Raw genomic sequence first — 13,714 nt, forward strand, 5'->3', positions numbered from 1 at the left:
GCGGACGGACGGACTGATATGCATAAATCAACTCAGAAAGATATTCTATGGAGATCCTCAAAAGTAACTATGGGTCTATCTCGCTTCCTTCTCATTGTTACAAACAAATGCACAAAGACATAATACCCTTACCATTATGTGGTGTAGGGTGTAAAAATAGATTGACAAGTTTGTCTTTAGCAAAAATAACCAAGTAAAAAAGTATGTTCGGCCGGCCCGAACTTTTAATACCCTCCACCATTAAGTAAAGAAAACATTTTTATATAAAAGTATCTGAATTCAAACGTGTTCCAATTGAAACTACAAATACTAGCAAGACCGTTTGGATAATGCTCTTAGACATTAAAAAAACATAAAGTGGGCAGTTATATGGGGACCTTACCAAAACGAGAACCTATATATTAAATTTTATACTTTAAGGATTGTCATCTACCAAATCTTCTTCAATATCAAATTTTAAACAATTTCGTGGGTAAATGTGACTAGGATTATCAAAATACCGAATATTGGTGGAATCGTTATATGTGCGCTATAGGAACACGTTGACCTAAATATTAAATGTTCTACCACCGAAACTAGAGCACACTATGAACTACAAATACCAATTTTTAGACAAAGCCGTGAAAAATAAGGCAAAAATAATAAAAATACCGAATATCAGAAGGTACGGTTATATGGGGGCTATACAAACACGTAAACCTATACATGCAATGTTTCGCCACACGAGCTAGAAGCTATTATAAATTACAAATACCAATTTTTAGACGAATATCGGGAGGGACAGTTATTTGTGGGCTATATCAAAACGTGGTCCTATATATACTATGTTCCTCCACAGAAGCTAGAAATTATTACGAACTACAAACACCAATTGTTTGACAATTCCGTAGAAAATTTTGGCAAAAATCATCAAAAAACCGAATTTCGGGAGGAACCTCTGCTTCCATATTACAACTGGTCTTAAACTATAATACGCATGCAAAAAAGGTTCATTTATTTTTCCAAGGCCCATTAAACAGGTCATATAAGTAGAACATGTGCTTGAAAAATCGTTCTATTGTAAACAAGTAAAAAACCTAAAGTTCGGCCGGACCTAACTTTTAATACCCTACAACTTTGGGTAAAGAAAAACATGTTTTTATAACAGTATATGAATTCAAACGTGTTCCACTTTTAACTACAAAGTGGACTGTTCGGAAAATGCGGAGGTACCGTTATATGGGGGCTAAACAAAAGCGTGGACCTATACGTACAATGTTGTGCCACCGGAGCTAGAACCCATTATGACCTACAAATACCAATTGGTAAACAAATCTATGGAAAAAAGTGGCAGGTACGGTTTACGTTTTCGAGCCGGTTTGTTGGAGTATTCAAATGAAATGTGAACTAGAAATATAACGAAAATTAACAAGAATTTTTACTTTTTAAATATTTTCCTAAAAAATACGTAGTAGTCAAAATCGAATGGAAATTGTGAATTATGCTTTCGGTGTGCTGGATATGTGGCGGTTAGTCATAATGGGCCAGTTCCAAATAGCGGACATACATATATTGTCATATTTTTAGAAATCAACTGGAAAATGCTGTTCAAATGTGGATTCTATATCCCATAGTGTACATGTGATGGAATTTTATGAAAATCATATTCGACATATACTGGAACCGGAAAAATGCTTTTCAAATGTGGAGTCTATATCCCATAGTGTACATGTGTGTGGGATGTGATGGAGAATCATATTCGACATATATTACTTTCATATTCATATTCGACATATATTACCTTTGGATCTGACCCCGGCGTCGTGGCTTTTACATTCGATTTAATATAGACGTTAAACGATATTTTTCGCGTTATGAATTTTCAAATAGAATACCAGTGGGCTTTAGTGACAAATTCTCATGGGACCAGTTGGGATCTCGAAGATGAAATCATTCCGATATTACCTAACGGCATTCGCATTAATGATTCAATGAGAATCCTTATAGATGCATAACGGTGAACAGGTTTATTGATCAGTGCCGATCTGAAGAGTGCTGCAACACTCACCAAGTTAAATGCGTTCGGAAGGAAATGGCAGTTGTCGTGACTTGAAAAAACCGTGGGCAATGTCATTTAGGAGTTTAAAATGTATTGAATAGGCAGTGTTGCATACTCTTTCTGCGTATAACAAAATGTTTGTTTGTATGTTTGGTTTGGTCTCTGTCGTTCTCTATTGACGTAGTTTTCGATTTCGCTAACTACTGCAACTGAAAACTTCTTTAATTAAGTGCATGCATGGCCATCTTGATAAGCTTTATTATTGACAACTTGGGAGATTGTTGGCTCACTAAGCCATCGTCATTTCCTTCTGAAATTCAGCGATAAGGAATGAAATGTTCGGTATGTAAATTGTGCGAATTTGAGAAACGGTGTTCCCAACGTGCAACAGTGGGAGATATTTCATAGCCAAAGAAATTTATTTAATTGAGTTGTTTTGGTTATTCCAAATACTTAGCATTTTACTGTCAAAGCGAAAGCCGTTCACCAAGGTTTAACAATTATTTTAAAATATTCAGACTGTTTTTGATTTAAATTATATCCTGCGTGCGCTTTTCAAAACTTTTTCACTATAGCTGAGTTCCAGAAAGATTAAGACACTTCAAGCGACAATCTTAAGGTCCTAGTGAGAAAAAGATGTATTCAATGTTGTAAGCCTGTTGTTTTGTAGACTTTTCGAGCCAATTTATATTCGTATGTCAATTAGAGAGAGACAAAGCACTGTTTAAAATTTCTAAATAACCAATTTGTATTCGTATGTCTATTGGAGAGAGAGAGAGAGAGAGAGAGAGGCAAAGCAATGTATAAAATTTCTAAATAACATAAGGCATTGGTTATCCTGGTTGAGAAAAAAGGACCCAAATATCAATTTGCAATTGATCAAATCTTTTTGAAATAACCAGAACAGTGTGAAAAAATACTAAGATACCTCAATATTAAACATGTTAAATTATTATCATATATTTTTAGCATGTATGTGATGGAAACTATTCGACTCGCTTTTTTTATAACCATCATTATCAAATACATTCAATTCCGATTCTGAATCGGTTTCCATAACATATCTGCTTATTTCAAATGGCCGTTCGCAGCGACGTAGTCAGGGGGTGATCTATGGTAAATTTTTCCAAAATGGAAAATGTTTAGAGCATTTTGCTTGAAACAGGTCCATGGGAACCTGGACAAACATCGATATTTAACCATATTTGTATAGTTCCATAGAACAGTTTTTCCTGTCAACCAGATAACGATTCATTGAAATTTGTTGATCCTGCAGATGATCTCAAACACTGATTTCGTAACAGTAGTTATTCTAGGAACACAACAGTCACATACTTGGATTTTTTTTTAAATGCAAATACACTCAGATACAGAACAAAGAGTTTTGCTTCCAAAAGCACCGCTTGAAGGAAATATAGAATGAAATGCATGGAATTCAGATAAAGCTCCTTCACTCAAATGCGCAATTCCGGCACTGTGGATGTTTAGCTTCAGTACCAGCAATGGAAACATGTTTTCATCAACTTCTTTAGCTTGCAGTAGTAGGACTACTACTTAGCGGCGATTTTTATGTGGCTATGTGCATTGACACAGTCGCTTTAACAGTGCGTGTCATGGGCGATATAAAGCTGTCAAAGCTCGCATTTTAATTTCAAGTAAACCTGATGGCGAAAATGCTTTGTGGTCTTATCGGGCTTTGTGTTAGCGTTTAAAAGCTCTTTATAAGTATTGTCAATCAAAACGCTGTTGTAGAGTTAAGGACCGGGAGAGGGATTCACTGTTTGTTTGGTGACAACTTTTGTCGAGGAGTTCGAGTTGCAAAATCTAATTTCATACAATTCATCTTTTTTGACTGAACTACTTCGTGAATCATCGCTCAGTGTCCACTATCTAGTTCAAAAGAACGGATCGGAATTTTTCACCGAGCCTGAACCTTTTATATATGTTGTTGTTAATGTATATAAAATTGTATGAACATAAAGTAAAATAAAAGAACCAATATAATCTATGCAGAAATATGTTAAGTTCGGCGCATGTTGTGGGAGTACTTGCTAGGAACATTTTGTAGAACAGCGTTGGCATGTTTGATCGGGATGCCTTAGTTTTTCTGTATTTTGATGATTTTAGCGACATTTTTACCGGAATGGGTACTACAACCAGTGACAAGAAAATGCCTATGCCGGTCCATATCTTCGTATATCCCCAATATAACTGTACCTCCATACATTCGGTATTATGGTGTTTTTGCGACATTATTAACCGGAATTGTTTCAATTTTCATATTTGAATATTTTAATATCCTATGACAAAAATTGTCTATGCAGTTCCACGTGTTTACACGTAAGATTTTAACATAACTTTTAACGGATTTAGTTTCGTTTGAAATTTTCTAAAATCGTTCCAAACGGCGGTGGGTATTCAAAGTTCGGCTCTGCCTAACTTACTGATTTTTTATTATTTGATTTTTTAAGTTTAAAACGTTGCATTATTATGTGATCGTACTCCATATCCCATCGGGTATGTTATATACAAAATCGGATAAAACATAGCGCAACTTGTGTGTAAGATCGAATTCAACGCGAGACTATATAAACATAAATCAATTGAAGATACCTCTGAGGAAAATTGTTAGTCGTAAGACAGATGTTGCGGTTGAATCTGAATATCGGAATAATATCTGAATTCTGAATCGTTTCAAGCCATTTCCACGGGCTTCTTTCTTAGGATAAATATTATTATATCTAAATTAGATAATAAATGATCCCTGTAATTTGTAAAGTACGCTGAAAGAAAAAGCTTCATATCATAAATGAATTCCTACGTTCCGTCAAAGAAATTTGTCATTGATTTTGAACCAACGTAGAGGCTCATTGAATGCATGAAAAAAGTTTCATTGAGTTTCATTAACGTAAAATTAACGAAATTGTTCATTAACATAATGATATTCTTCATTTGATTATTTTTCCACAGATTTGTCCAAAAATTGGTATTTGTAGTTCGTAATGGGTTCTAGCTCCTGTGGCGGAACATTGTTGATATAGGTCCATGTCTCCCACATTTTTCAATGGAATTGCTTTTGCAGGTCGAGATCTTCGTATCCCCAATAAAGGGATTTCATTTAAGTGGCACATTTCGAAGGATTTTTAAAATTTTTCGATATCCTTCAAAATGGTGGAGGGTAGTACTTCTTAATAGCTACAGGGTAATTTTTCGTTGTGCATCTGTTTGTAACAGATAGAAATACGCGAGGTAAACCCTACTTTTTTGGGTGATCTTTATAAAATCAAATCCTGAGCCGGTTTATGAATGTCAGTAAGTCTGACCGTTTGCCCACATTATTTTTTCGAACAAAATGCAGGTCGCCTTTATTGTCGCCTGTTATTGAGATGACTTTTTCCATGCATCATTTGTTTGGCCTAGAACGAACTCCATATCGTAACGTTTCATTCGTTTCATGAAACGGCTTCATTAAATTGGCGCACAAATTTAAATATAACAATTATCACAATCTTCCCTCTAATTATAAATACTTTGGCTGCGTACTTGTTTGTATCTGACAGCGCGGTTTGTATCATTTCTATATTGATATTTTTACAGAATTTTGTAAAAATAAGTAGTTTCGTAACATTAATGAAATCCGTTTCATATATTCAATGAAACCAAAAATCATTGAATTTTAAAGCAACGCAAGTTTTCATTGCGTGAACAAAATATTTCTTATATTAATGTAGCTTTTGTATTCCTTTGCCTGTTATTAAGAATCATAATACCCTGTACCGCGGTGTAGCTTAATGTGTGGAATATAAGACTTTTTCGTTTAATTTTGGCAATGTTTGTGTGTATGTATGTCTGACCCTTGCTTGTAATACAGCACATGTTGTATATTTTCCTTTAAACCCATTATCAGTGGGCATTGAAGCTGCAACCCCTATATCATTCGTCTCCGTCTTGAGACGCGTGCCCTTTTTGTGTGTAAACATCCGCCCAATATCCGATGCTATTATGCATTTTATTTGACTCTCATGCTTTGTGCATTGGATTTTGTCCGCCACAATTTGCTGCTGCTGACACTTATCAACACCCTTGGGTTAACACGACACCAAGATGTTTGGTTTGCGTCATGCTCGATCATTGGCATGAACACAACTGCTTCAAGAAATCCCTTTGACACAATCTGGGCAAGTCAAGCACCCATAACGGGACGGGACCTCAAACGATCACGACTACACCTTTCGGATAACGGTCTGTCCAGGATCAATGCCCCATGTAGCCAAATCGAATTTCAGTGCCGCCTTGCGTTTCAAAATTTAAGTAGAGGGCGGCGTAGCCACTCGGCCGCTAACAGAATTCAAGTGTCGCCCTTGCTAATGTTTTTATAATTACACTGTGGGAATTCCTAGAAACTTTCCGTTTCGTTTGTCTTGTCTACAAGTATGACATGGGAATATGATGCCGCGAGCAAGCGGAAGCACTTGCGTGCGTACAAACGCGAGCTGGCTGAATTCGAATGGATGGAAGGGACTGCCACTAGTTTCCATTCTGAACGCTATTGGATATTCCCAAAATATTGTATGTTTTATTAAGTGGCTAATGGCACTGCAGAAGAGACAGTTGTCGTTGGTGGTTCTCTAATTCCTCTCTTGTTTTTGATACAGTCTTCTGTTATTTATGTGCACACGCTTGCAGAATGATCTTATTTCTTCAGCGTCGTAGTCATTAATTAATTTCAGGTTAACTAGCTTAAAAATATAATGCATTAGCAATAAGCCATGTTGGACAGCGTGTAATTAGTTGATCTAGGTTTTAGAAAATAATAACATCGCTGGGAAAAATGTGGTTATCTGAACAGTTGGATACGTTCACGCAACCCTTGATTGATGACATTTGACTGCTTGACATGTGACACCTGTAGGACAGATCATTCCCATGTGGCTGGCAAATCGCGTTGCTTGCACTTAGAGGGCGGTTTTATTGGCTTAATATGGTGCTGCCGATTTTGCTCTGTCAGACAGCCTTTTCAATTAATAGCATTTCACATGACGCCCGCACCAATCGAATTCGAGGCGTCAGTGTTCAAATGCACATCCCGAATAGTTGGTACATTTTCGTAGCAGTTTTTGTTGTGGAGTGTACGTCATTGCCACTTCAAAACCTCGCCGAGCGGCACATTTGTGTTTCCTGTTCATCACCGGCTGGCTACTCAGACGGAAAGTAAGTGGTGGTTGATTAAAACTTCTTTCAAGAATGACCAGGACTTGTATTCATGTGTTTCTTGAACGCAGTAAGTGGCGAGCCTTACTATCTGTTCCTGATGTTGCTTACCATTTTTACACATTTCCGAACAATCCCCAGATTGCCACTTGTGGTTCATCGATTTCGCTCCCATTGCTGTTTGGCTGCGACGTGTTTTTCTTTCCTTGTACCCGCCCCCATTCTTTACTTCATGTCAAAGACATTCGAACATATTGTCGCAACCCCATTGTCTTCTGCCAATTATTGGACAAAGTCTGGGCTATCGAATGACAGGCATTAGAAAGAATTGTGGCCAAAAGTTTTGTGGTAGCCTTAAAGACAGCACAGTTGTGTTGGGGAAGAATGTATCGCAATTGAGCGTAACACCACAACAGCAGCAACAACAACAAGATCAGGTATTATGACAGTTTCAACGTACGGTGCCAAATCATTATTTATTAGTGAGTCTGTGTGGGTGTAGTAAAGAAACGGTTTGTGGCCTGTCCGACAAGTTTCATTGTCCAAATTTAGAGCACAATCCTTATCAGAGGCCAATTAAAGCAGTAAAAGAGGCGACTGTGACTGACCGAACAATGCAGTTAGAAGTTGAGAATCTTAGAGAATACACTTGTCCTGCTACTTCATTAAGATATTTTCTGGTTGATGTTTGCACCATTAGCTCCTTATTACTTCGGCGGACATTTCCCTGTCTATAAAACGTTTTTAACTTTGGAGATGTTTTCGTTTTATCTTTTATGTAAGGCCTGAATTTTTTCCATTGATTTATTTTCGTAATTTTGGTTGCATTATTTAGAGTTATATTAGACTTCCAGGCACGAAGGGTTTATGGTTGATTTGAATTTATTGTTATATTTATTGGGGACCATTCCAGTATAGATCTTCATCATCACATATGTCAAATACATGGAATGGCACCGGTGCCATTTGACTGGATTTGACTGTGAAAACTCCACCTCCTCCGTGAGGTGTAAGTCACTTTCTTGCGACGCTACGCATAATTTATTGTGAACAAATACTCCTGTGAGTCCCACGGGCGGGCAAAATTATCTAGTTTTGATCAAATATACAGCGGTGTCCACAAACCCGAAATACCAAAACTTATATAATTTACTGTGGCAGCCGCTCCAATTTGAAGATGCTGAATAAGAGGCATTGCAGTTACCGGTTGTAGTATCTGATGAAAATACACAGACCATAACCGACATAATCGGAATTCTCATCGTTGATATTCGACTTTGGGGCTTAGAGGGTAAGTGTTTTCAATGTTGTGACCCCACGAGAGCTGAATGTCGGCCTTACTGCTATTTGGGATTTTGTGGAGGGTTGTGGAAGCCACGAACCAGACGTCGCTAGAATCCAAAAGTCGCACCACATAGGCAAACTCACTGCACCCCCGAATCCATTATCTAGAGATTTTTTAGTTGACACGAAACATAAATTTCCATTCAGTCGGCGTCGCTTCGGCACTAGGCTTATGAAAGAGAACGGCAACTGTATTCGTCAACTGTAGGTATGCATTCGTATTGTTGCCCATAGAAATGTGTAGCTTTGCTTTCCTTGCCACAACAAATTTGTGCTCCCTGACGGCTCCAATAGCAATTGATATTGTTGTGAATTCGGTTCGCTCCGTTTGCAAAAGCTCGTGGCAGGAGGTAGTAGTGAGCGTGATATGTGCTACTTTGTTAAATATTCGCCAAATAAATGACATCGAGTCCGCTCGTATCTGGATGAAAGCAAAGCGAGTTACTTTGCACCTGCATGTCGCACCTTGGCGTAGGATGGGTTGCACAACGACAGCTTGCTGTTGTGTTTACCCCATCGCCTTCCACCGGGTAATGCCACTACAGCTGCTTTCCAAGCACTGACATTTGCTGTTGCATGCAAATCAATTTGCAAATAGTTCAGCCATGAAATTTTATGACAATTCTTACGAACTATCTACCCGTTTCGCAATAAATGAAAGATAATAGTCATTATTAGCCCGGTTCCTGGTTCCGAGTAGTAATATGGGCCCAATTGAAATGGAATTCGCCCATCCATTCATTCATACATTCAGCATGCCTGCAAACCTGGAAACATTGGCAGCAACAGCAATGTCCCGACCCGACACAAATGACATTTTAAATGTAATGAAACAAATGAGAAACTAAGTACAATCGGACTGTGGCAGTGTCAAGGCGAATCCTTGCACAACAGAGTTTCCATTGTCTCACGTAACGAATATTCCGTCCGTCCGTCCGTCCGTCCGTCCGTCCTTTCAATGGTTCAAGACAATACCAGCAACACAACAAACGCCAAACGACGACGATGACGACGATAGAAAAACATTCAAACATTTGGTAACAAATAACTTCCGGAGAACATCATTTACACGCAAACAATAGATGAGACCCCTAATTATTGCATAAATACCCACACACAGTCGCACTCGCACACAAACACATCTCCGATGGGTGTCTTGACTGCGTGTCTGTTTAACGTTGTCTTCCCTCAAATGTCTTAAGGTCGGCCACGTTTCCGGCCTCGTCGGCAAAAAATGTCTACGCATCTTCGTCAACACAAATGCATTCTGCCAAAATAACCCAGTGGGAAACAGAAGCATGGTATAATTCGTTATTGTCCACTTTTTTTTTGTCTGTGAGTGATGCTATCTTCCCTTGCACGTTCTCATTACTTTCTTAACAGAATGGTCGCCCACCGTAGGCGTAATTTTGGAAACTTCAATAGTATATCGCTCGAAAAACATCGCGTTTTGTACTCGAAAATAACAAAAACCAAAATGTTGGCAAATTTTGGTCCGTTGGTACGCCAAGTTCGCATATAGACTATTAAGCATCGTTTCAGATTTAGTCCTCTTTTCGTCCAAATTATATGCATTTCGATATATCACGTTCTTTGAGAGAAGGAAACCCTATTGCAAACTTTTGGCCTTAAAAGTCCAATATAAGCCCCTATATAACGCCGGGTATTCAAAAGAGGCACCCGCGTGCAAACTATCAACCTTTAAATCAAATTTGTTTGGAAATTTTTTTAGGCCCCATCTTGATATGTATGACTCGGCTTTTTTCATTAAATTTGCTCATGAATGTGGGTAATTAGAATATTTGGATATCCTGAATTTCGATATCGTGTCAATTTCCGTTTTTTATTAAAAATGCTTTCACATTGCATTTGAAATTGATTAGTGAAGGATAAGACCGTTCTTGTTTTTTGCAATACCGATCCATGCTCTACACAGTGAAATGTCATTCAGCTTTACCTAATTCTGATATCCGTGACAAATGGTCACCAATTAACTTCTTGTAGTTAATTCCCCAAATAGACTCGTGGTGGTGGTAATTTACAAGACTATGTCGTTGCATTCGGAAAAAGTCGAATTATAAAAAAATCGACCCTCCGATTAGGTTGTTAATCAAAAGAACGTCTGACAGCCGTAGCCAACGTAAACTGTTTAGCGTTAGGGCTGAAGCGGTGAAAATAAATGTATGTAGCCGAATGTCGCGCGATGCAAGCATTTTGTTTTGTCAAGGGTTTGCTGTGATATGCGACTCATAAAATGTGTATGCATGCGAGTGTATCGAATCCATTCGAACATCTAACTCAGTTCTACTTATAGACGAGGAGCCCCTATAACAGTGTCCCAATGCCAGAGATTCAAAACTTTGGGAGATTTGTGAGAAGGGTATACAGTCGGGATTAAATTGATTTTTATATTACGTTTTAAAATAAAACTAACGCATGCATAATTATCATTAGTAACATACACGACATGAGAAACGATATTTCAAAGATTATAAGTTAGGGCAATATGGAAATGATGCTCAATTGGAAGGAGTCGAGAAAAGATTTCATTCTCGTTTAGCACTGCACTAACAAAGACATATAGCGGCATAGATTGGATGAAAAATATAAAACCGGTTACCATTTAGACGATTCCCCACGCTTCATTTTTTCTCAGGAAATGTTTCGTTGGAGATGATTCTCGATGGAAGTCTAAACATTTCAAAATAAATACAACAAGTAAAATAGAAGTTAATCCTTCCAAAACGTGGTAGTAATTTGCGAATTAAAAAAAAAATGTTAAAATCAAAAAAAAAAAAAAATTCAGAATATATGGAGGGGTAACGGCAACTCCCTATATTCAGAGTTTTTAGGGGAATTTGGGGTTTATACGAAGACGTGGACCTGCATAGCCAATTTTTGTCATAGGCCATTATACTGTTCAAATATGAAATTTGTAACAATTTTGCTAAAATCAACAAAATACCGAGGGAGGTATAGTTATATGGGGGATATACCAAAGCGTTGACCATTTTTAATACCATTCGAGATACATGAGATATAGTTAATATTTAGAAAATGTTTAAAAGTGCGGGAGGTACCAGATATATTCTACCAAGGTATTCAATTTTCATACTTCATCTAATACTAAAATAAAAATATTGATATGGGCAAAATTACAAGATAATGGAACATTTATATCCAATTTTGAGCGAAATCGAAAATTCCATACCCATCTCAGGTTTCTGCTTGAGAGAAACATTTAGATATAGCAAGTTCTAAAGAATCGCTGACTGGTTTCACAAGTTATGACAGATAAAAGTATTGAAAATTGCGACCCCTTGTGGGTGAGGTACCAGAAGGGGTTCGCAGATATCTAGCATATTCACAACAGATCTAGTGATAGTGTTGTATGTGTGGTTTTTAAAGAGAGGTGGATGTTTATTCCGCTTTCTTTGAGCGTTTTGTTTTTCAAAATTTGAGGTACCAGAAGGAATGATCCGATCTCTACCATCTTTATAACAGATCTTGTGTTGACAGAAATATTGAGATGTGCCAAGTCTGAATGGAATCGGTTGTTAATATCGCGTTTTATGAGCTTCATGGGTATTCACAATTTAGGCTCTTTGTGGGGGGTACCGAAAGTAATGGACCGACATATTTCATATTCACAACAAACCTTGGGTTAATAAAACTAATTTGATTTGTGTAATTTGAAGACAATTGGAGTATTACATTGTATTTTATAAGAGTTATAATTATGCATACTCTCTTCGAGAATTATCGTGCGCACCAGCCAGACAGACAGGCGAACGGATATCGACTCCAAATTTCCTGAAACGGATTTGGTCCAAAAAGAGACCTGGGGTCTAAAACCGTTATTTCGATGAGGCACATTTTGGCTGTATTAAATTATATATACTCTCCCTAGCCATATGGCTGAGGGTGTAACTAGCCACATGACTGAGGTTATAAAAATGGATGTATTGCAATGGCAGAGACAATTAATGTTGAAAATTAAATGTTTATTCACGCTACTGAAGAATGTATCTTCTTATGTATTATCATGAGCATATACAAATGTATTTTTTTTTTATTGTTCGAATGCAAAATGTTAAGAATGCCTTTGCGGAAACATTTGCGACTTTGTCATTCCATTTGTAACTTACCATGATAATGAATTTTGGCCGAACAAAATATATTTTTCTGATCAGCGGCTTTCTCTCAAGAGGCAAATGACGAATGAAACCGATGCAAAAAAAAAAACATAAACTTATTTCATTTTTGTTTATTTTCTTTATGATTGTCTTAGACTACTCGCACGTATCCTTTCCTGGGGTAATTTTCAAACGGGCATTTACTCAAACAGGCAGTAAATGGTTGCAATAATTCATAAAGGATTACTGTGGAGAATTAAGTTTTTACCGTGTGCTCTCAACAATACACCGACAGTTGAAAGTACGTTGCTTTGGCGTCTGGTCGGTAGTTGGGTGTTTGCCCACAGCAAGTATATCGCATGCTTCACACTCTAGGTGCCGTTGTTAATCTGGACAACAACAGTATCACGCCAATGGGTAGGGTGGACAATGGACGACGAACCGTCCTGTAAATAGGAAATTCTACATCGGAATAATTCGGAGCCAAGGATGAACATTCAGGTTTTTATTTTTATTGGGGGTCTGCTTTGTATGGCCAGGTTGTAATAGTTTGCGATATGTCGATGTGGATCGCTTTTTGTTATCGTCATTTAGCAATGAGCGGTAATTAAACAATTCGCCACTACCAGTGGTGCCCATCACTATAAACAATGCACTCAATAAATCCTATTAACTGAATGTAAAGTGTCCACACACACACACGCCTTCACTTGTTTGCTAGCAATTCACGAACAGCAACCACAACATTAAAAATCGCATCACACCGTCGAATAATATAATCTCACACATTCACATATCGAATTTTATTGTGCTGCTTTTACAAAGTTATTAATTAATTATGGTAAGTGGGCGGGGTTGGGTTGGCGCTTCGTGCACTTCTGCATGCGACATGCATGTATGTGTGACAGAATCGTTGGAGCGGGATAATTGTGTTTGTAGGCAAAATGGATAATAAGCAGATTTATACGATTAATTAATTGCATAT

The sequence above is a fragment of the Musca domestica genome, unplaced genomic scaffold (assembly GCF_030504385.1).
Source record: "Musca domestica strain aabys unplaced genomic scaffold, Musca_domestica.polishedcontigs.V.1.1 2, whole genome shotgun sequence".
NCBI classification, from domain to species: domain Eukaryota; kingdom Metazoa; phylum Arthropoda; class Insecta; order Diptera; family Muscidae; genus Musca; species Musca domestica.